This window comes from Mesoplodon bidens (assembly GCF_964165515.1).
Source record: "Mesoplodon bidens genome assembly, chromosome: 16".
NCBI classification, from domain to species: domain Eukaryota; kingdom Metazoa; phylum Chordata; class Mammalia; order Artiodactyla; family Ziphiidae; genus Mesoplodon; species Mesoplodon bidens.
Window position 1 is genome coordinate 69,610,374 of NC_138173.1, and position 25,753 is coordinate 69,636,126.

Consider the following 25,753-nt stretch of genomic DNA (forward strand, 5'->3'; position numbering starts at 1 on the left):
GGGAACAAGGCTCCTATTGCACGAGCATTTGAAGAGGTGACTCAGCAGGCAACCGCTGGGGAAGGCAAATCGGGGGCAGTGAAGGGGGAAGTCAGCCCCGCCTCTGAGTGACCTGAGATACCTTCTTCCCTTCTCGGGGCTTCACCCTGCACTCTACACACCAGCCTCTGAGTTATTTCAGTGCTGACAGTCTGGGACTGCCAGAAATAAAACTAGTGTCTGGTCCTGGCAAATGAGTCAGTGTAAAGGGAGGCTTTCTGTGTATCCTTCTAAGAGCATTTGGTTATTCCTCAATATTGATGAGGAACTTACGATGTTCTTGGATGTGGCGGGGGCTCCCCTCGGGCTGATGCAATCGGGTCTTGACTTTGAGCAGCTATTAGATTTTGCAGAAATCCTAATCTGGGGATTTCAGAGACACACTCCCCTTGCAGATGGATTCTGATTGGCTAGCAGTATATATTTTAAAGAAACTCCATGGCTTTCGGTAGGGCATGTCCTCACTGCCATGTCACAGACCCACCCCTCCTTTGTGCTGGTCGTGGATGGCATTTGAACTTCTGCTTATAAATGAGACAGCCGATTTGCATTCCAGAATGCTGGTCCAAGCCTTCATTTCTTCTCAGCCTTCACTGGCCCAGGCAGGCCGAGGGGCAAGCTGTAGTTTGCGGGCTGCCCTTTCACTGAAGCAGGAGCGAAACAAACGCTTTGATCCTCCCCTGCCCTGCAAGGCTCTGCCCAGAAGCCAGGCCCCTGGAGAACCTGGAGGCCAGCACGAGCGGGATTCTCTCCTATGCATTATTCACACCAGTGCTTCCCTTTCTATTTTTAATGTTCAGTGTGTAGAGCGATTCCCTCCGCCAGCTATTTTTAGCAGCATTGCTGCCAGCTGACACCAGAGACAAAGGCACCAAGGCACCTTGAGAATGACAAATGGCGATTCCAAAGATGAAAATAGAAGGGCTATTTTTCTTCCTGGAAAGAAAGAGAAGAAAACATCTACGGTTACAGAGTTGCTGGGGCTTGTGTTGAATTTATAATTTGGAACACGTAGCCGGGCACACTCAGGGAGGGTTTCCTTTGTCTCTTTCTATTTCTCATCCTTTGTCCCAGGCGAAATATTCCCTCCTTTGCAGAAGCTTTCGCTGATGCTCCCCTTTGCTTCCCATGAGCACCCCCCCATCTAGATATAACACCTCCATTATTGCAGTAATAATAAATGCATTATCCTCATACGGTATTGTAAATGTTTGCCTCCCTCCAGGCTATGAGTTTCTTGAGGGCAGGGACTTAATGTTTGGTCTCCATTGTCTAGTACTAAGAAAGAAAAACAATCCAGAAACTGGCTGGGCCCTCACGGCGAGGCCAGATCCCTTTGCTGTTGGACATAAACCTTCTCCAGGACACCAGCGTCCTACAAGGTTACTCTGAGACGATGGGAAAGTGATACAAAACAGGGCCACTTCATAATCTTGTCTGGGAGCAGGTCAAAATGAGGTCCCTGGGCCACCCACTAAATATCAAACATCCCCACCTCTTGGCTACAATGAGTGGCTGTGACCTCTTTTCCAATCCCAGTCTTATCCTCGCTCTAGTCTCCCCTCCCTATAGATTGAGATTTATTGAGAAACCCAAACGTAAATTGTCCCCACTTTCTAACAACACCCAACTTAGAGTTGACCCCTGCGTCTTTAGTGGACCCCAAATCCCCAAACAAGGCCCAAATCCTAGAATAGGGTCTTTCTGGTCCCCTTTTACTGAGACTCCCCATGGTTCCCTATGCTCTGTCTTCTCACTCCTGCAACAAGTAGGATACCTGGTTTGTTCAACTACAAGTATGTTCCTAGTGGCCTTTGACCAAAGGGTGTTGACGGCACAGTCTCACATAACTAGAAGGTCAATACATGTTTGATGTCCACCCAGGGCCTGGGCACGGGTGAGGCAAGCCAGGCACCCAGGCAGGGACCTGCGGTCCTGGCATCTCTCTTGAGTCACCCTTGCCCTGCCCTGCACGTCACTGACACGCTGAGTGAGCAATTACTTTGTGCTGCCCCTAGCTCCATCTTACAGCCATCCTAGGAGGAAGGGGTGATTATTTTCTTCCATCTTTGGATCAGGAAACAGAGACTTCAGAGGCTAAGTAAATACTCCAGGGTGCCAAGGTGTTGAGGGGTAAGAAGAGACTGCTCCAGGTCTGGCTGTGTTCCTGCCCATGATGACACACTGTGCATGCATGCATGGAACATGGATGGACAAATGTAGGCTTCAAAGTCTTCATAGGATTTTAAATTTGAGGAGAGGACTCTACCTGTATGCTGAGCAGAGTGTCTGACACATACGAACTGTCGAATGAAGGCCTCGCTGGTGGTGCCTGTATTGGAAAAGCCCAGGCCAACTGTGTAATTACTTCCTCCTGCCAATGACTTGTTCCGAAACAAGTATTTGACCTAATTCTAGGATCTGAGACATGAGAAGCAAGCCTTTAGTGGAGCTTCTGGGAAATGGCTTCCTCTCCCCTTAAAATGAACCCCTGGAAGAGCTGGTCTTCTTTCTTCTGTCCGTGCAGCCCTGATGGGCTGTGACACCCAGACCATTGCTGCAGCCTCTGGGCGAGGCCAGCCCTGAATGCGGTGGACGTAACTCTCCTTACGTGAGATGCACATTTCCTCGTTGACGAGGCCTGTTTATGTCAGAGTTTCTGTTACTTACCTGTACACTCAGACCCTCGCTCCTACAAGCAGCTTGTGCTTTGAGGCTTCCTCAGACCATCCCAGCTAAAATAGCACTGTCTGGGCTTCCCTGGTGGTGCAGTGGTTGGGAATCTGCCTGCCAATGCAGGGGACACGGGTTCGAGCCCTGGTCCGGGAAGATCCCACATGCCGCGGAGCAACTAAGCCTGTGCGCCACAAGTACTGAGCCTGCGCTCTAGAGCCCGTGAGCCACAGCTACTGAGCCCACGTGCCTAGAGCCCGTGCTCCACAACAAGAGAAGCCACCACAATGAGAGGCCCGCGCACCGCAGCGAAGAGTGACCCCTGCTCACAGCAACTGGAGAAAGCCCATGCACTGCAACAAAGAACCAATGCAGCCAAAAATAAATAAATTTAAAAAAATTAAAAGCACCATCTGTAACCTCCATCCCCTCAGTCCATATAATATTCATACCTGGCACTAATCACAACCTGATGTTGTGTTACTCATTCAATTATCTACCGCTTTTTTGTCCATTTTCACCTCTAGGAGGTAAGTTCCATCAGACCAGGGTGAAGTTTGTCTTGTTCATTCCCCATCAACACTGTCTGGAAGAGTATGTGTGGAATAAATTAACAAATGGAAGGTGTTTGAATGAGAAAAAAAAACAGGAGTCTTTTTGCAAACCTTCACCCAAATCCAGCCTTTCAGGATGGTAGATACTGGGGTTGGAGAGGCTGAATGACTCACAGAGAGAGACGAGGAGATAGGTGTCGAGACCAGGTGGGTCTGAGTCCAGGCCCTTGTTCTTAACCACTGGGCTCTCCTGCCTGGTTGGGCATGAGATGGGGTGGGTGTTTAGCCTCTTGTGTAGAATGTGGTCTGTGTACAACATGTGGGCTACTAGCAATAAAGGGAGGACATTGAAGATTCCATTTTATTCAGTCCACATGTGGAGTCATGGGTTAAATTCTCAGTACTGTGCTTTGGCCAAAGGGAACATATTTAGAAAAGAGAAACTTGGAGGATGGTGTGGGGGGGGGTCTTAAAAACTTTCAGGGAGCTGGGTATGTTTATTTAGAAACAGGGGAGCCTGGGAGGAGGGTCAAAGGAAGAGTGGGAGGAAGGACATGGGAATTTCTAGGACACTATATTCCCTTTGATCACCCACTCATAGCTAAGGGAGTCACGTGCCATCTGAAAAGTCATGTGTTCCATCACTAAAGAAATCAGCAAGAATAGAAACATGCTGTGTGTGTGTGTGCCCATGCGCGTGTGTGTACACATGTGATTTTATAAATATGGAATCATACCAGTGAGAACATGAATAAGAACATCTTGAGGGTGCATGAAGAGGTCTGCAGTAATAGTTTCTTTTAGGTCTGGTGGTTTTCATCTGAATGCTTTTCCCACTACATCCAGATATTAGTTCAAAGATTTACTTGGGACCTAATTTTTGGCCACCTTTCACCACTGGGTTGATAAATTCTTCATCATAATCATCTCATATCAGCCTGGAATCCCTGGGACCCAGTCAGCTTTGGAGTTTCCACCTCTCTGCTTCTTCACTGTCACCTGGGACTCTTGACTCGTATTCTTCTGTTCCCGTGATATCAGTAGTCACATGAGTCCAAAGATGGATCCACAGCAACATCCATTAATTTTGCAACCCTTAGAGCTTTAGCCTTTTGTATTTCCCTCATAGCAGCCTTTTCTGGGCCCACTTCATTCTGGCCCTATTGGGGGTGGAAAGCCTGAATGAGTTGTCATGTGAAAGATGATAATTGTCTTCAGTGGGCTCAGGGGGTGAAAACCAGAGAGAAAGATGTTAGCTAAACATTAGAAAGAAGCTCTGCCAATATTAGGCAGAGCAGCTCAGAGATACAGAGGGCTTCTTTGTGAGGTAGTGAGATGCCCAGCACAGGGAATTTACAGGCAGAAACCAGAACTACTTGGCAGAAATGTTTCAGAGAACCAACATGGGTTGTGTGAGTCTCGGGGGTGTGGTGTCGGCAGAAAGGAAGGGTTGCTGAAGCAATTGCAGAGTCTTTGAGTCCATAACCTTCATCCCCTCCACCCCTCTCACCAATATATGTTGTTCAATATGCACATATGTGGTTATGATTCATAAGATAAAGCTTCATTTAAAGGGGTGACTGAATGTGTAGTAGCTTCGTTTCTCAATCAACGGATACTAAAAATGCAACTATTATTATACAGGGATCTGTGAAATCCTTTGACCCTAAAAGTGACTTCTTATTCTTGAAAAAATTGAGAAATGTAGTCTTAGTAGATTCAAATTTCAGATGGGAGAAATCTGATTAGGTGACATTTACTTCCTTTCTAACCAGTTCTCGGATCCTAAGGGTTCACATTTAACATAATATTATTCCAAAAAAAGAAAGAAGAGAAATAAGCAATGAGATTTCTATGTACGTGATTATTTTGTCACTAAGAAATGGATCATTAAAAAAATATGTAAGGGGCATGCCCATTGGAAGAAAAAAGGAAATTGTGTTTAATAATTCAATTACCCACATATCTGTCACTGACACTGACATTTTTTTCTTAAAAATCCATTTGGACAGGCCACTCAAATGTCACTTACGTGACCCTGAACTTTAGACGTTAACTAAAGCGCAGCAAGCATCACGTTTAAGCAGCCTGCAGGAAAAGAAACATTCCTCATGGAGACGGGCCCTTGGCCATCCCTCAACCCCATTAGGGAGCTGAAAGAAACAGAGGCTGCAACCCAAATTTGCAGCAAAAATTATTTAAGTCAATCGCAAAGTAGGGCTTTTGGAGGGCCAGTGTTGTCCAATTCCACAGCTCTTGCTGGATGGGTTAAAAAGCTTCCTAAAAGATGGGTGTGAACCCTCATTTCAGTGGAACTTGGGTAAGAGATTATGTTTGACTTCTTTCCTAGGACATCAGATGGCATCAAGAGAAAGAAGAGTAAAGCCTCAGGAAGCAAAATGTTAGATCATATATTTAAGGGAGAAATACATCACCTGCATCTGAGGCTGGCAGAAGGAGTCAGGGGAGCTGGGTTCTGGCTTGATTCTTCTACATCAGAGCTTTGGTCTTGGCCTTAATTCATGGTGGAACATTTTCGCCAGGTGACCTCGGGTGAGGTGTGGTGCAGCCAGCTGCAGATCAAGAGGGAAAGACCAAAAGGAGTTGTACAGTTTCCTGGGAAAAACACAGCACACCACACAGGGACACTCAGGGGACTCCTGAGGTCAGTCACCAGAAAGAGAGATGAGGGGACCTATGGGCAAGACCCTTGACTGTGGGTTCCTTGGGAAGGAACTGGTGATGCAAGGTAAGCAGGGTTAGGATTGGCTCATTTGAGTAATTTCAGTGGGCTCTTGGGTATCGGGGCTGTGTCTGGTTGTCTGGACCGGACCCTGGAGCAATTAGGGTGGGCATAGTGATGGAGAGTGTGGGATGCCTGTGAAGAAGATGGTTGGGGGTGTGGACTTAATCCACTGCTCAGGATGGGGAACTAACCAGCCTCTAGCTGAGGCCTCAAAACTAAGTCAAGGCAGCATTTATAGGATTGTATTACACGGGCCTTGACCAAATCACCTCCCCTTTCTGGAATTCAGTTTCCTCATCTTTCATCTGGAGGATCAACTAAGATGTCTCTAAATTCCCTTCAATTCCAAAGTTATTCACTTTCAGGAGTCCCCTGGCTGTCCAGTGGTTAGGACTCTACAATTTTATTGCCAAGGGCATGGGTTCAATCCCTGGTCAGGGGACTAAGATCCCGCACACCACGCAGTACGGCCAAAAAAAACCCCCAACCAAACAAACAAAAAACAAAGTTATTCACTTTGATGAAAGCACTTTCTGAGATTATTTGCACCATCTCCAAGAAATCCAATGCTTTCCAGCTCAAACATGCTGGAATTCTAATTTAATGTAGACAATAATTTTCCAAATATTGCCAGGATTGTCTAGAATGCAAAACACACCATGGAATAAACATGAACTGCAGATTTAATTTTTAATACAGTATTTGAAGCCCTGGCAGACTAATCATCCACCTCAGCATTGTTCCCACATAAAGCGCAGATTGCTGTTCCAAAAGCTGTGCCCTCGATTTCCCTGTACCATCTAACTTTCTCTCCAAGGATGTGCTCTCTCCTGTGCAACGTACTGTAATCTTCTGGAGGATAGTGAATGTTATTGTCTATTCATTCATTTGTTCAATCAATCATTCAGCCATTCAACAGACATTTATTGGCTCAAAATTTCTATTTACCAGGCACTTTCTAAGCACCAAGGATGCAAAATAACTAGGGCATTGCCCACCCCCTTGATGATTTCCACATCTAGGCCAGGGAGCTATTTGTTTCAACAAACATGTAAGGGAGAGGGAGAGAGAAAGAGTGCAACTCAAAAAAATTGTCACAATTGTCAATTTGTCCCAAAAGAATGACCACACAAGTTGTCTCTTGTATATAGAAAATGGTAAAAATGTCTTGACTTTCTATTTTAAAAATTATGAAAAACGTGATGTATGGCTTCGTCTCCCTGGGCCTTCTCTTTCTCTATGGCATCTTTTTATAAAACCCCACAGACTAATTTTATTTCAGTGTGCCTTTCCCAGGGGTGATCTATCTTCTGAATCCCCCTCACTTCCTCTAGCCACCCGGTCCTCTACCAATCCCATATTTCATCAGCAAAGTCATTTTGGGTGAAAAACAGCTTAATTAAATTTTCAGACTTGAATCATCATCCTAGTCATTCTAACCCTAGTCTTTTTTTTCTAGAAGTTTTTAATGTAATTTTTTTAATTAGAAAGAACACATGACAGGAAGCATGCCAGTGAAATGGCATGGTTGGTGAGCCAATGACACTTCCCAGGCTCGTATCATGAACAGATATGCTAGGCAACCCACAAGAATTATCTCATGGATCCTCATAGCAACTCTGTAAGGTAGCCCCTCATTTTAGAGCTGTGGGAAATGAGCCTCAGAGAGGCGAAGAGGCAACAAGAAATATTTATGTATTGGGCAAATACAACCAATGAAAAATAATATTGAGTTTAAAGAGAACATTAGGTCAACTAGGGGAAAGATATTTTGGATTAATGTGTAGAGCAGAGGGGATCAGCAATTACTGGGAAGGATGCTTACTTAGTTTGTGGGATTCAGAGTTTTGTTAGGTTTATGCTTGAGTTTTATTGTCTGTGTCGCTGCCCCTGTGTGTTTCCTTTCCCTTGGATTTTCGTATTTGCTGCTTTAACAGCTCCTTAGCCCAGATACATATACTTAGCACGCTGAGCTTCACACACTGCCTCCGTGCCTGGAGCTTCCGTGCTCTGTGTCTGTGACAAGGACTTCCACCTGGATGTCCCACGAGCCTGACACGCTCACACTCAAATTTACCTTCCTCTCCATCTCCTGCTACTTGTTTCCCAAGCTCACTGTCCACCCAGTCTCTAGAGTCACGGATGTAGAGCCATCCTTGGATCTTACCTGCCCTCCTCCCTTCTGCATCCACCTCCATTGCTCTGATTCTATGGATTCTACAATATGTTCCTTTCTGTGCCCATCCCCCTCCATCCCTCCATCACTATCCTTGCTCAGGTCCACCTAGCTACCACTTGGACCTCGGCAGCATCATCCCTGGCCCTTCACATCCAGGGAGAGGCTATTTAATGACCAATCCTTTTGTTCTGGTAAATGCATTTTCCACCTAACAAAACTGACTTAGATTGGTTTCTCCAGAAGCAGACACTGACATGAGGACTCACATGCAGATAACTTGCAAGAACATGTTCCCAGGAGAAGCTGGTAAAGGAATCAGGGAAACAGATCAGGAAGGGGAAAGAAGCCAAGCAGGAGTTCAATGTCAGGCCAAGTCTTCAGCCTGATTCTGCAGGAAACTCCGGCGTATAAAGGATGCCTCAGAGTTTGTCCCTACTCAAATAAACGGGCTGGGCTTTGATACCCTGAATCACACAATCCTGGGCTAAAAGCCACCCCAGGGAGACATAACTCCCAGGTCTTTCCTGCTCTCTGGACCTGCAAGCAAAGGGCTCCAGTAGCCCCAGGGCAGAGAACTGCTGGAGCAGGCCAACAGGTGCAAAAGCACAACGCATGCAGAAACCAGGGAGGGGGTCCCAGGGTATCTGAGGGGAGCACCAAAAAATCCACTATGGAAAATTTTCCAATTTTAAAGAAGAGAGAGAATTAATATTTTCCGAGTACATCCCATATTCACAACCACTCTGCAAGTGAGCGCCATTTTCCTTATATTATTGTCACAAGACAAAACTAGTATTAGTTGAACTAGTGGCTCCAGAATTTCTCAGATGGAAGGAATATTACTTACTTAACAAGGTGATATAGTAAGAACTTGGATGCCCAGAGAACAAAGAGAGTTGCTTATCAGGTCTTGGGAAGACTAATAAGACACGTGGATACGAGATATGTCACCCAAGCACATATCTACATGTATTCCATATGAACTAATGGGTGAGTGCTGCTTGAGAATCCAGGATAATTTTAAAGTCTCACATATTCACAGGCCTGGGTACTTAGTCTCACCTCTGAAATTAGCTGTGAGGTGTGAAAGGAGTTTGCTTGCTGGTTCAGCAGCATGAGGTCTGAGATGTTACCTTATCATGTCAATCACTAGATAATTTTAGTAGACACATTAATAGCATTTAAATAGAAATTTTGGGTAATTAATGAATAAATGAGGAACAACAGGTGGGAAAAACATTTTCATTTTCTGGGCTTCCTTTTCCAAAACACCTTTAAAAAATCCTTCTGCATAGATTGTTCTTGATATTTAATATGTTGAGTTTCCTCTTGACCCCCTACATACATTTATGTTAATTAATATATAATTAATTATATTATAATTAATATATAATTAATATATATTCAATAACGTATATTTAGGTGGTCCAGTGGATAAGACTCCTTACTGCTAGTTCAGGGGGCCCCGGTTCGATCCCTGGTCAGGGAACTAGACCCCGCATGGCGCAACTAAGACCCGACGCAGCCAAAATAAATAAATAAATTAATTAATTTTTAAAAGAGATTTAGTAAAAAGCATATCAGATAAGGGATCATTGACCTTTCATTCATTCATTACTCTACTTCATTAATTCATTGAACAAATGCTATTGAACACCTAATAAGTACAAGAGTCTGTGCTGGGCCCTTAGCGTAAATAAAAGATTATACTTTCATAAAGCTGACAATTTAGGAAAGGAGAGAAATTAAAACCTGCACACAAATATCTGCAATCTAATATGGAAAGCAATCCAGAGAGATAGAGAAAAGGTACATGATAATTCAGAAAAAGGGAGAGATCACTTCCACGTTAAGTCACCCAACTGCCCTAATCGTCTTTGGCAGACATTAACCCCCTCTGTGCCAGCACTGTGCTTGGTTCCAATGGAACGAGGAGAAAAACCAATAGGAAGGCCTCCAGCTGCCCCCACTGTCTTGTCTATTCTACCAGCTCTTGCTCAGATTACCACAGACCTCCTACTGGCCACATCCCAGAGCCATTTCTTATTCTAATCTATGTGGTCACTTTGCTGTGACTGGCCATCTTCTCCAGGAAGCTGGTCTTTCCTCAGTTTCTCTTGGTTCAATCCCTACCCCTCTCTCTGTCCTATGGGTTCTTTACTGGATTACCTCCTGTGATCATGCCTACAGGCAGGGGTCCCTTGGACCTTCTTTGCCTCTCGGGAAGGAGAAATCTCCAAGATTATACAAAACCGTGTCCCATCCATAGGGTCATGTATTTTAGTAGCAGCAATAATAGTTTTGTAACACAATAAATATAACAAAATAAGACTAGGGACTCTGAAGGAGGTATAAATGGTACCCTTATAATTTGAAGACATGATGGAGATGTAGCCATCATTTCCCTCCTGAAGCCCGGATGTACGCATGGTAGTGGATTCTAAGGGTGTTGATTCTAAGGGTGTTGAATCTAAGGGTGTTTCAAGGGGGACAAAATGTAAAATTGGATAGAGTTTACTGACTCAGGTTCACTCTCCTGAGCTACAGAAGTTAACATCCTGCCAAGCACGAGGAGATGGTGTGAATTTGTGATCCTGGAAGCACAGAAGAAGTAACGCCTTAAGCTGAGCAAAGTTGAAATGCTAGACTTGCCATGGCAGGGGGTGAAGGGAGGGATGGAAAAGCTCAGGGATGTGGGCAGACTGGAACTGATTGACCATTTCTACGTAGGGGAAGACCCATCAGATGATTCACAGGAAGGCTCAGAGGACAAACCATTAACGGCAGACATAAGGGATTCTCTGTTGAGTGGGCACCAGCATCATGAAAAGTGGTGGATCTCCTCTGTGGGCCAGGGCTGATGTAGAAGAGGCTGTGAAAGAACTTGTCTTGCAGATAGCAGTGGGGGTGGCAGGACCCTACACCAATAGAGGCCAGCGCTTATTGGTGGCCAGTATTAGAGCGGCAGTGCTTAAAGGCCAGAAACCAGGGGGTGCAACTACGACAACTGTCAGTCTGACACACAGAAGACTACAGAGATGCCTAATACAGCATAGCATCCTTAGAGGCAAAACAGATGAGTAGGGGATGAAGGTAATATTCAGCTGGTACCAGCAGAAGAAATCAAGGATCAATGACCACCAAGGTGGTACCGGAAGATGAGTACTTTGTCCTACTAACTTCCCCTTTCTAGTTTCTCCTAAGGAAAAGAAGCCCACCAGGATCCTGGAGGACTGACTCCTCAAACACATATTGAGAAGTGGATCTGAACAGGGCAAGGAGAGGACTGGAGTAGACATGCCGATGCACAGCCCAGGTGCTTTTCCCAGGAAGAACTTGCTGTCAGTTACAGGGAGTGTGGTCAGCATACAACCCCAGTTCTTTGCTCTTATGGGATGTGGCTGAGCTGTCTCACCCAAGACTACGCCTTTCCTGGGGCAGCTAGTGACCAAGTGTGCTGGTAACAATCCCACTATTACTAGTCCTTGTGATTCCCCTAAAGCTTCCCCACAGCTTTATAAGTAGTCCCCTTAAGAAACCCACCTTGTACTATCCTAATTTGAGACTTGACTCTGATTGTCCAATGACCATCAAGACTGGTACACCCAGGAGACACCCATAAATAAACGATTTGGGGGCAGCAGGCACATTTGAAGGTTCTGCCTTATTTAGCAGGTCAGTGTAAAATGAATAAAACTCAGATTAGAAATATAAACAGACCAGTAGTATGTATCTTGCTCTGAGTTTTCTGAGAGATTTTTGCACGTTTTCATCAGCCCATAGATGTGGCATTTTGTTCTCACTCCAGGCTGCCGACTGCCTGTCTGAGATGTCACCCACTGAATGTGGCACCGACTGGCCACCATCAGTCAGCCTGAAGTCACTCTCTTTCCAACACTGCATCCTGCCAGCCTCCAGAAAGCATTTGTTCTCCGGGGGCTTCCAAAAATATTGACAGTTCTTGGAAGAGATTCAACACTAATTTGGGGACTTTCTCTTTTTCTTTTCCATGGTGACAGCTTTCCTGACAGCATGAGGCCAAGCATTTCAGTTGTTTAAATAGTGACTTTTTTAAAAAGATGATAATGATCTCATCTCTGTGGTTCTGTCTGGGTGGGTTGAGTGGCAGAGACATCGCCCATGCCAGGCTGTGTAATGAGCTCTTGAGAGGATGATGAGCTCATCAGATTGCTAGCATGACTGTGGTGTTGGGCTTGGGCTGTCTTCTGTGTATCTATGGCATCTGGGTTCTTGCATATGGACACCTTTGCTTCTGAAAATGGCACAGCTGGTATTTTATTTTCCACCTGGCCATTGGAAGCTCCTCCCTGTCGAGATGCTATTTGAACAGATGCCTTCTTAAGCTCCACTAGATATGTCATTCCTCAAGTGTGTCCTTTACAGTACTGTCTCCAGACCTTTGCTGTTCCCTCCACCTGCAATGCCCACTTTACCGTTTCTACATATGCAAATTCTAATTATCTCACAATTGTCATTATCCCCATGAAGTCTTCCACCCACCTCACATGTTGGATTTAATAGTTCCTTTATCTGACATCCATAACATTATGCTTCTATAATAACTTAGACATAATATTTGTGCAGCATTTCACAGTTTCTAAGCACTTTACACATGTTTTATTTAATTCGTACAACTTATGACATTATTTTATTACTTCTTGTAAGCTTATTCACTGTGGCAGTCATTGGTACTATTCACCCAAAATTCACACTTCTCCTCTTGGCCATAATAATATTGCACTACCCTGCCCCTGTGAAGTTAAGTGTAGCCACGTGACTTGCTTTGGCCAAGATAGCAAAACTGGTACGTGATTTATGGGCTAATGCTTGAAAAACCACGATTCAACTTGCCACACTCTTTTTCTCTATGACATAACAAGTGGTGGTATTTGAGGTTGGCATTACTCTAATGGCCTGGATTCTCTGCTAGGTGCTGAAGGTACAAGATTGGTAAGAGGTGGTCCAGCCTTGCAGATACTGATGGGCTAGTGCAAAATTACTAATGCTGGTGCTAGTGCATTAGCAGGACTAGGACATAGATTAGTATGATAAAATGAAATAATTGCCATAATGGAAATATTTTTAAAATAATGTAAGTATATGAGAAGAAGACCCTAAATTTGCCTGGAAAGTTGATGGGAAAAGTTATATTTAAACTGATACTGGAAGGATGACTAAGTATTAACCAGGCTAAAAAGTAGGAGTAGACTGTTTGGAGTAGCATGTGAAAAGTACAGAGGCAGGAGAAAAGCTTGTACTGTTGACAAGAAGTAAACGAATGGCCTCCCAAAGAGATTATGGTGAAAGATAGCACTATGATGTCTTTCTAAGTACCTATCTTTATTACTGATGGCACAAAGCAAGTACTGAGTAAATGACTGTCCCCATGCCCCTCTTTCCATGTCCACCTCTATATAGTTTCTAGCCTCAAGGATGAGGAATATTTTCATATTCTCTAGATAAATGTTGCACAAGGGGACCTGGCTCTCTTTTCCCCAAGGTCTGCCTCTTGCTTTGGAAAAGATGTGGCTTCTTCAGTCAATGCCCTGATGTTAAACTGTCAATAGTTCCCCGCTATCTTCAGGAGGAAGGTCAAACACCTGGGGAGGAATTCTAGGTCATTCCCGATCTGTCCCTGAGCTACCTTTCCAGGATCAAATTGCACTGCCTTCATACAGAAGCACATGTCCTGAGCTTTCAATTCTCTGAGTGTTTGTTGATCACTCCCACTACCTTGAAGATCTTTTACCCCAAATCATACCCATCTTTCAAGGTCCAGCTTGAGTATCAGGTAAAGTCAAATTCTCCCCTGATTCCACGCCCTTCATCCCTCAGAGTAACTCCCCCTCCTGTCTGTTGTTTCCTCTAGTTGTTTTTAAGAGGATTTTTTTTTCCTCTTTGGTTTTTGGTAGTTTTACTTGATGTGCTTAGGTGTAATTTTCTTTTTATTTATCCTACTTGGGGTTTGTAAAGATTCTTAAAAATCTAGCTTAATGTCTTTTGTCAGATTTTTAAAAAAATTCCCAACCATTATCTCTTTAAATACTGCTTCTGTCCAATTCTTAACCTTTTATCCTTATAGGGATCCATTACTCTCTACTCTGTATTTAGCTGTCTTTTCTCTCTTCTTGTATCATTCCAGTTGTCTTTCAGTTTACAAATTATCCTCCCAGTTTGGTTTAATCGTCTGTTAAGGAAGTCCATTGAGTTTTTAATTTTAGTCACTCTACTTTTTCAGTTCTAAAGTTTTATTTTTTTGATAGTTTCTGATTCACTGCCCAAATTCTAAATCTTGCCTTTTAACTTCTAGAATAGTTTATGCATATTTATTTTGTAGTCTGAAGTTGATAACTCCATTATTTGCATATGGGTCTGTTTCAACAGCTTATTTTGTTTTCTGTTTTTATCAGTTTGCCTCCGTGTGTGTCTGGTTATTTTTTGTGGAGTGCCATACATTGTACATGAAAAACTAGGCAAAGTGGACAATAGACACTGCATGAATATGATCCCTTTGAGAGAAGAAACATATGAGATGAGCCCCATGATTGTTCCAGTTTTCTGCCTAGAGGAACTTTCTAGAATACAGTAGAGGGAGATAAAGCCCAAAAAGAATGCAGAGGTTTTGGTGATCTGGAGAGACAGAGATCTGAGTTAGGAGCTGCTAAGATGGCTGGAGTTTGTGGAACCAGGTACTAGAGAGAAGGCGGGGAGCTACACAGATAAGGAGCTCCAGAAATGTGCTTAAGGTCCACTTAAGTCTTTGATCAAATACTAACCTGTGCATGCAAAGAGTAAGACTCTTTATAGCCCAGCAGAAAATAACTACAGAGGAATTGTAAGCTGAATGGAGATTCTGGGGGCTGTGCAGTGCTGGGGATATAAAGAGTTCCAACCAGCCAGAGAAACCTTGGGGGAACCACCACTTTGCTCAGCTGATATCCCCCAAAGCCCTTTTTGAATTGGAGTGTCTATTGCAGTTATTTTGCCTACTGCAGTTATTTTATGCTTATCTCATTGTATGCTGGGGGCATGGGAAAGCTAACATACCTTATTAGTTCACAGCTCTGCCATTGGAGAAGAGCCACACTCAGGGAAGCACACCCACTGAGCCTCATCTACATCCAGACATAACTTAGTTGATGAGATCCAAGGCTGTAATGGTATGGAATTTGGGGGATCATGGGAGAGGGCGAATATATTTTGCATATGGAAAAATAATTTATGACTGAAAGATGGGTATGGTAAAGAGGACCATAAATTCTTTGCCACTCCTTGCATTGAGAGACGGGATCCTACCTCTTCCCCTTGACCACTGAGATCAGCTCTTAGATGTGCATGCATGTGCCAGACCTATTTTATGTCTGTCTTGGGAATGTTGGATTCAAGGGGGGGCTCTCTGTTGGCATTACTCCTACATACTCTCTCACCCCATTCTCTTGCTCCTTTCTTTGAGAATCTAGGGATAGGCCAGTAAGACTGGCCTCCAAACAGAAGGAATCAGCTTCTCCTTCTTGCTGGCTCGCACCAGTTTTTATGAGTGATTCTCTTGACACCTCTTTCCCTTCGCTTTGAGGATGGGAACCTTAAACATACACTGTGTTCCCAAGCCATGGGGAAAAGAGGAATATGACTTCTCTGTATTGTTCTTATCTTTCCTGAGCAGATATACTCTCCTGTCTTCCAAGATTCCACTTATGTTGGTTGGAGGTTGCTGGTAGAGGTTGGGGATAGAGGTGGTGGGGTAAGAGCTGTCTTGTTGAAATGGCCCCTCTCAGTAAGCCGTGAGGAGGTGGCCCATTAGAACATGAGGCTCCTAAAGTCTTCTGTTTTCAGCTGTGCCATTCTTAGTTTTCCATTCTAGGAAAAGAAAGCAAGGTCCCATACAACCCCTAACAGCATCATTTTACATATATAACATTTTCACTATATCTCATTAGTCACCAATTGCTTTTAAAAATCACTTCAATATAGATGAAGACTGGATCAAAATATAGTGTTGCATCCTGCCTTGAAACCGTAACATTTTCCATGACTTTTCAAATCCTTTCTAAAACTAATTTTGACATCTATAATTTATTTAACCATTTCTCCATTGGATATGAGATGCCTTTAAAAATGCCAGCGTTATAAATAGGGCTGTGATGGACATCTCTGAGACTAAGACATCTTTATGTGGTAATGGGTTATTTCCTAAGATCAGAATCAGAACATTGAGGTCATAGGGCAGAAACATATTTAATATTCTTGCTACATCTTGAAAATGTCCCTTCCAAAAACGTTGTACCAGTTTACACTGCTGCCAGCAGCAAGGGAGCTGTGCTGTGATGGGCTTTGAAGGGGAAATCAAAGGCATGCAGGGTTTTCCCTGTCCTCAGAGAATGACATCATCCCTTGGTGTCTTTGCCAAAAACAAGTCTCTGTTGGATGGACTGTGAATCGTGACTGCTTTCTAAGCCAACGAAAAGCTCTCTGAAAGTGGGATTTTACATTTTTTTCAAGTGAGTGGGAGGCCAGTTGGCTCTAAATCTGAGCTTAGATGGAGGAAAGTTTGAGCTGAGCTACAAAGGTTTTTTTTTGTTTTTTTGTTTTTTTTTAAAAAAAAAAAGAGAGAGAGAGACACATGAGGATTTTCTCCTTACATCTAAAATCTTCAATCAAGCAGGAATGCATTTAGCACTAAGGGTTGTTTCTGAACTGGGTTCACATCCTGACTCATTAGCTGGATGATCTTGAATGTTATTTAACATCTATGATTGAGTTTCCTTCCTTGTACAATGAGGTAAATGACGCTTACCTCTAAGTGTTGCCGAAGCTTTAGAAATAATATCTCCCACCCAATTCTCTCCTCTGAATTCCAGACCCCATCTGCCTACCCAATACCCCTCCTTGGGTATCCAACAGGCGTTTGCAACTTAGCACTTTCAAGGCTGGCTTCCTTGACCTCATCATTTAATATCACAGCCCCCGTGGTATTCTCAGTCCCTCTCTCTTGCTTACTTTTCTCCATACCTCTTACACCATATGGTGGGCTTGTTCACTTATTTGTTTGTCTATTTATTTTCCGGCTCCCTTCAGTAGAATGTAAACTCCCCCTCTTCCACTGCCCCCGATGAGGATGATTTTCCCCCCACTCTTCCAGATCTCTGTACAAGTCGCATCATCCTTTCAATTTCTCAAACACTTCAGGACCACCCCTGACTCCTCTCTCTCTCAAAAAAACACACACTCCATCTGCAAACCCTGAGGTGTCTCTCCTCAAAACATATACAGAATCCAGTTACTTCTCCCAAATTTTACCACCATCTGCTAATCCAAGCCAACATCGTCTCTCTCTGGATTGTCACCACCACTTCTAACAGGTCCCTGGCTTTTCCTGTTGCCTCTACAAGCAACCGGAGTGGGGCTCTGGAAGCAGTCTAACACATGGCACCCACTGTTCCGTGTCCTTGCCCACCCACTCCTGTCTCACTGGGGATGAAAGCAGAGTGGAAGGAGCCCTGGGAGCTGCTGTGTTATCTGGCCCTATTGACCCCCTGACTGAATCTCCCTCACCCTCTCCAGACACATGGCCTCCAGGTCACCCTTCCAAGGAGCTCAGCTCATTCCCACCACAGGGCCTTCACATTTTTTGCTAAATTGACTTGAAACCCTCTTCCCCAAGAAGTCCATTCTGAGTCTGACAACTCAGTGAGTTCTTTGCCTAAATGCCGCCCTCCTTGACCTCATCATTTAATATCACAGCCCCCGTGGTACTCTCAATCCCTCTCTCTTGCTTAATTTTCTCCATACCTCTTACACCATATGGTTTGTTTGTTTATTTATTTGCTTGTCTATTTATTTTCTGGCTCCCTTCAGTAGAATGTAAACTGTGTAAAGATGGAGATTTCTGTTAACTTTGTTTATTGCTGGATCCTCAGCCTGGAACATAGCAAGTGCTCAACCAGTATTTGCCACAATAAAATGAAAGGCACACAGTAGATGCTTAATAAGTGTTATTTATCATTATTTTCATCTTTACAGTATTAGATGAGCCTCACTTAGCCAAATATGCCATGAAAAGGATATGCTGGTAAGCTTAAGTTTCTGGTTTGTTGTTAATTAAGTCATTGTTGATGAAACAACACATTTTAAATTGTATTTTTAAAACTAATTCTTCCCTAAAAATAAGGATTGATTAAATGGCTCTTAATTGCTTTCTTAACACCCAAAGCTTTAATCAGCCATAAAAAAAATGAAATAATACCATTTGCAGCAACATGGATGGACCTAGAGATTATCATACTAAATAAAGTAAGTTAGAGAAACAAATATCATGTAATATCACTTATATGTGGAATCTAAAAAAACTGATACAAATGAACTTATCTACAAAACAAAAACAGACTCACAGACACAGAGAACAAACTTATGGTTACCAAAGGGGAAAGTGGAGGGGAGGGATAAATTAGGAAATTGGGATTAACATATACACACTACTATATATAAAATAGATAAAAAAACAAGGACCTACTGTATAGCACAGGGTACTCTAGTCAGTATTCTGTAGTAACCTATATGGGGAAAAAAATCTGAAAAAGAATAGATATATGGATATGGATATGTATAACTGCATCACTTTGCTGTACATCTGAAGCTAATACAACATTGTGAATCAACTATACTCCAATATAAAATAAAATAATTTAAAAAAAAACACCCAAAGCTCTGGGACGGCCTTCATCAGTTCTGATGAAGAAACATGGGCGACCCTTTAGGCCCTTGTCTGCATGCATCACCTCTGTCTCTTTCCCTTCTGGAGTTCCAGCAAAGTCTAACGGAGAGACAGAACAATGGGGAAGATAGGTCAAGGGAGCAATTAATGCTCACTCACCTTCTAAGAAGTCTGACTCTTCCCTTTAGATACAGGCAGAAGCTGGCTGTGTTCATATTTGTGCTGTGATGGCTGACCTCCTCTCCACCTGCCCTCATGATGCAGCCTGTGTACTGAGGTAGTGTCTAGGCCCGGGTCTAAATCCTGGCTCTTCGGCCCATTGCCGTGTGATCCTGGATACATAACTTAACCTCTCTGCCCTGTCTGTTTATCTGTAAAATAAGGATCTCATGGAATTGCTCCATGGACTAGAGATGAGGTTTGAATGCTCCTAACCCCATGCCTAGTGCATAGCTGGCCCTCAGGACATGGTTAGCCATCTTCCACAGGCGTTTGGACAACCTGAATCCCTCACTCACCCTCTGTGCTGCCAGGACTCTGATCAATGGAACCACCCAGGAAATGAGAACCGACTCCATCTACCTCTGCAAATTTCTTATCCCTCAAAGCAGGACCACCTGGAAAAGGACTGTGCCCTGAATCTAAACTCTGGGCCTGGGATGTTGATGGTGCCGAGAGGGACATGGATGGTCGTGAAGGACATACTATGAAACCCTTCACCCAGGTGGTGGCAAGGACCCAGGTCACAGCCCTGCCACAAAGACCCAGCCACAGCTGGGACAGAGAGAGAAGGGTTTTCCTGCCTGGACTCATCTTAAACCTTGATCAGGCGGGCTCCCCACATGGGACTAGAAGAGCAGATTTCACTGCATGCGTTGAGGGAAATAAAAGAGGTAACAGCTGCCCTTATCCATGCTTCTAAGACATAGTTATCTGGTTCACTATTAAAATGTGTCTCAGTGAATGGCCTAATCAGGCTGATTGGATTAACCAGTCAGGAAGGTCCAAGCAAGGTGACACTGTTCTAGAAGAATTTTTGTATTACTTTTCACATTTAGATTTAAAAATAACCTTAGGTGTTGAGTTTTGTGTGAAGTGGGAATGAGTTTCACGTTTTTCCGTACAGATATGCACTTGATCCAGCACCATTTATTGAAGAAGCCATTCTTTCTCTATTACTCTCTTAGTCTCTCTTTTGTTGTAGATCAAGTGTCCATATGCTGTGGTCCCGTTCTTGGACTCTATTCAGGTCCAATAGCATACTGTTTTAATGGCTAAATACTTCACATATATTATTCTTCTCTATCATCAAAATAATCACCATCGCCATCATCACCATCATCATTAACATCATCAGCACCATTACCATCAACATCATCCTCATTTTCATCATCTTGATCACTAACAGTTACTGGAGTGCTTACTATGTGCCATAGCTTTACATCTCATTTAGTCCTCACACCAACTCTATGTGATCAGCATGATTATAAACCTTATGTTACAGATGAAGAAATGGAAGCTCAAAGTGGGTGGGTAGCATTCCCAACATCACACATCTAGTTAGTGGCTGAGAAAGGATTGGTCCCATCTTCATGGGAACCCATGTGTGCCAGGGCTTTTTCTATTTCCCCAGAGTGCTTCCCTCAGCTACAATCTTCCCATCAATTATATGCCCCCTCTCTAGCCTAGAGGTGGCTGTTACAGGTCGTGGGACAGATGGAACCGACCTGAGTTTGCTCTATTTGTGAACAACTGAATGAGTAAATTTCATCTCAGATGGGATTTTTAACCCTTGTAGAACTTTTAAAGACTGAAATTGGCCTGGGGAAGGAATTTGCCATCCAAGCGGGGCTAACCAACGATAGAGATGCCTGAAGACCTACTTAGGAGAAGCTCCCCTCGGAGGTGCCCACTGAGCTCCCCTTCATTCTGCCACCCCCCCAGCTCCTCTCCCATCCAGCATGGGGGTTTCTGACAGGTTAGACCCAGCACTGAATGCAGGGCATGGTTTCCATGGTGCCAGGGAGTTGCCCTGACCCCGTCCCATTAGCACCACTCACAGCTGACCTATCCATTTGCCTGGAGATGCCATGTGCTCTATTTCAGGGGTGACCTGGGAAGAGAACAATTCCGGTCAGGAAAAACTGGCTCTGGAAGCCTTGAGCCAGTAGGGCCCAGGGGATAGTACAGCCAAGGGGAGCAGAGTGACTGGAAGGACACCGGTGGGCCAGGAGGACTTCACCTCCTCTGACCCCGGGATTCTGCTTATGGCTAACACAGACCTACTGATATTTCTGCTGAGTTCCCATTCCTGTCTGAAGTCAGCAGCCGAGGGGGTGCTAACTGCATTCAGGTAACACTTCCGGAGGTAATTTCACACCCTGCCTCAGTGCTGATGAGGCACTATTAATTTGGGGACACTTTAACACCACTTCATTGTGCCAGCTTAGCAACCTGGCTAATTAACAGAAAAGAAAAAAAGAGTAAGGGGATGATTTAAAGAGACATGGTAAAGAAAAAATAGTCCCTGCAAATGTTTTGATACAAGGTGAGAGTATGGGATTCTTTTTATGTCAATGGAGGTAAAGCTATGAACTTGTCAATACACTTACATACAATTTTGTATATTGTCATTATAAACCAGCGTGGTGTAGTATAAAAGAAACATGCACAGTGGCAAGTGCATGGTTTTGAAATAAGTTAGATCTGAGTTTCAAACCAGACTCTGTTCTTACTAAACCAACGTGAAGTCATTCAATCTCAAAGAAGCCCGTGGTCCTCATGTATAAAATAGGGCTAATATGCCCAACATTGCAGGGTTATTCTGATTGGAGAATGTTGTATAGGATGCACTTAGAGTGGTGTTGGCCCAATAGTAAGTACCTTATAAATGGTTTATAAATGATAGTCAAGTATGAGAACTTTCCAGACTACAAAAGCATCCTGGAAGTGGGTTCTATGAATCCAGAGTTCTTTGGGCATACAAGTCTCCTCATTACCTTCCTGTATAAAGAACTGGCTGAACTGGAGCCTGCTGGGTCTAGGTAAAGGGTTGCTCTCCAGTGCAGGCTCACCTGGGCATCCAAACCCAGTTCCAGTTCAGCAAAGCTGATCCACAAGGAAACCAGGCTTTTAAGTCCATAATATACAGCCTGTGGAGGTTTTTGAGTAGGGCAGTGACATGAAAGGTAGAAACTTTGAGGTCAAGGTGCGAGAGTCATTCAAACTGCTTACCATGGGCCAGGCTCTGTGCAAGCTTTGGAGGAATTACTCATGGTTAATATATAGCCCGGTTCCCAGGGGAGAAGGGAAGAACATGAAGTAATTCAGGGGTTATTATAGCAACGGAGGCTTACAGAGGTAAAAACCTAAATCAGCAGGTCTTAATGAAGAGGGACTAAGGAATCTTATGAGAATGTATGGTGTTAAGATGTGTGGTGATATAATAAGTAGCACCCCTGTTTTTATAGCCTCTGTTCAGATTTAATGAGAAAGAAACAAGGAGTCTGACATAAATGGATATTCATCCACATGGAAGGAGACATCAGGAGTGGGCAATCCATGTTCCCTCTAACAAGGAGTTTGATAGTAATTTGAAAATAAAATATTGTGACCTAATTGATCTTCAACAAGATGCATTGTCCTTATGGTGTGCAATTAGCTTCAAGGATCACAATGTTGTCTCATGATCCAGTAAAAATACCTTACTTTTCAAAGGTCAAAATGGAATTTTATTTCATAAAATTATCAGTTTGATTAATTGTAAGAGGCGCTATTCAATTTATTTTTGTTTTATTTATCTTCGGCTGGTTGTCTACCCAATAAGCATTCTCCACTTCTTCCTGTCTATTAGAACCCTGATTTTCTTTGGTGTAAAACAGTGCACAGTTAAAACATAATGGATCTCTAGCCATTGCAGCAAGCAGTGGCCATGTGTCCCAATCTTGGCCAATGAGATACAAGTGGGAACCATGGTGCAAGGTCTGGTATGTGGTGAGCACATTCTTCATACTTTTGACCTTTTCTCATTTTTCTTTCTCCTTCCATCTGGAATAAAGATGTGATACTTGAAGATGCAGCAGTCATTTCATCACCGTGAAGATGAAAAGTGCATGCTAAGGATGGTGGGATAGGAAGACAGGAAAATGAAGTGTTTTATCAGACCAGCCCCAATTTGCCTAACTCCAGACTCCACGGACCTCCTGTTTCTTAAGCCGTTGAGTGTTGGGTTTTCTGTTACTTGTAGCCAAATGCATTTCCAATTGGCATAATTTTGAAATTTTAGATGACATTAAAGGCATGCGCTTTTACAGTTTAACTTACACAGCATAGGTTAAGAAAAGGTGAGAAGCCACTTATGGACACAGAGTCAATGAGGCAGAGATAAAAAGATGAGTGGACAGTACTTGGTGACCAAGTATACAGAGGCAGTGACCATTTTCAAAACACAGGTTGGTACACAAATTCTGACAAATGATCTGCCTGGGAAAGAGAGTATTTGAAACCTCATGGAATCTGAAAGAATGCAAACCTGTGAGCATATTCAAGCCTTTGAGGAAAGCAGAGGAGGACAGAATGCAATGATTCAAATCTGAGCTTTGCCACTTACTGTAGTGTACTTGAGTGTGTTGCTTAACCAACCTGGACTCGGTTTCCTTCTCTGTAAAATGGGGCCATGAAGTAAGTAGAAGGTGTGTAGGAACTCCTACAAAACCTAAAGTTTTCTTAAAGACAGCTAATCTGGCGGGGGGAAAATCCACATCCTGGTCCATGTGAAGTAACCTCAAGACCTGGCAGACCAGGTTTGCGCAACCAGCTGTGGCTGCCTACCCAAGAATGTGGCTGAACAAAGATGTCTTTTGCTATGGTTACTAACTTACTTTACTCTCAGAACATCGGAAGGAAATAGATGCAGTCATCCTCATTTTATAAAGAAGGAAACAGGGATTCAGAGTACCTAGTAACTGGCCTGAGTTCATACTGTTGGACCAAGGCTGGGGATAATGCTATCTAATCCTCATTCAGCTTTGTTCCCTAAGCATTCATGCCATCTGCCAGATTTGGTAGAGATTGCTAGTCTTTATTTTATAGCAGGACTCTGATTTTAGCTGGTGGATTTTCATGCAGAGCTAACACTCCATTTCCAGCCTGCCTTGGATCTCAGAGTCACCGTTATCTAAGCCTTGGCCAATGAGAAGTAGACATATGTAGGAACTACAAGAAAGTTTCTTAAAGACAGCTAATTATGAAAACGTACTTTTCCCCTTTGTCCAGCTAGACCATGGATGTGATGGTTGGAGCTCCAGCAACCTTCTCAGGCCCTGAGGTAATATCAACTAGCAATACCATGTGCTCAAATGGAGGAGCAGAAAGAAGACTGTTGCTTAATGACACCATGAAATCTCCATACTAGCCCTGGATTCCCTACCTTGGACTCATATTCAACAGGCAGAAATAAACATTGCCCTTACTTTATCAACATTTTTCCTTTTATTTTCTGTTATATGCAGCTAGATGAATCCTAACCTAGCAAAAATCTTAACTAGTATAACTCATCTATCATGTAGTGCTATTGAATTATAAGCCTAGTTTGAGGAAGTGGTCCCCACACTGACAGCTTTTGTCAAGTCCAAGGAATAGCTGGAGAGTGGGCTAAGGAGCAAGGCCTATTTTGAGATCCAATGGTGTCTTTACAACCTCATGGTGATTTATTCTGTTCTACTGGGACAGGAAATTGTAGCATACGGGAAAGAGCTTGGGCTTGGAGTCAAGTCTAAATCCTAAATCCAACTGCCAACTAACCTCTTATTAGCTGTGTGGCTTTGTGCAGGTGTCGTAGCCTCTTTGAGCCTCAGTTCATTCATCTGTGCAACAGAGATTGTACATTATTTCTACCTCATTAGTGCTGTATGAGGAATAAGCAGATGCTGAGTGTGAAAGGACCTTGTCTAGTTTTACAACATAACAGGGGCTCAGTCATCTGTTGAATTCAACATTGCTGAATTTGAGAAAATTTTACATATATAAAATTGTACAAACATAATATCTATTATATATATTTATATAAAATTAAATATCTGTATGCATTATATATGTGAGATTAATATATTTTATACATATAGAGAGAGAGAGAGAGAAAGAGAGAGAGAGAACTCTTAGTGAATATGTTTGCTATTTGCTTCCATGTATTCTTTTATTTTTTCTTTTGGTAAAGACAATTTATTAAATGTATAACTAAACAAAGTAGTGATTTAGTTTAGACTTAGATTGAATTTTAATTTAGATTTTGGTTGCCTTTCACTTTAAGTGGGTTCAAAAAGCAGGGACAATCCCAGCAGGCTGCATACCCCACGTGCTATCTGCCATGTCTAGCATCTTCTCAGACATCTTGAAATCGCATCGCTTGCCTGCTTCTTTCTCTCCCTTCTCTCTCAATTTCCTTCCTTCAACAACCATTTCAAATGTTCGTATTACGAACCAGGCACTGAAGGATGTAGAAGAGAAAATGGCTCTTGAATTAATCTCGAGACCTTTGTTCTTTGATGAGGGACACCGAGTTCCTGCCTCTGACTGCTGTCCCAAGTCATAATGCCAGGCCTGGAGAGTTGCTATGAGTGCAGACAGTTCTTTTTAGAGCTTCCACAACTTCCTGTCCACTGGAATGTAAGGTCTTCAAGGAAAGAGATTTTGTATTGGTCACCAGTGTAGCCCCAAGGGCCAAGAACAGTGCTTGCTCATAGTAAATATTCCTCATATTTTTGGGGAAAAAAAGTTGTGACCACCAGTCTGAATCCATCTGTTTCTAGTTGGGTGAATTATTTCTCAAACTC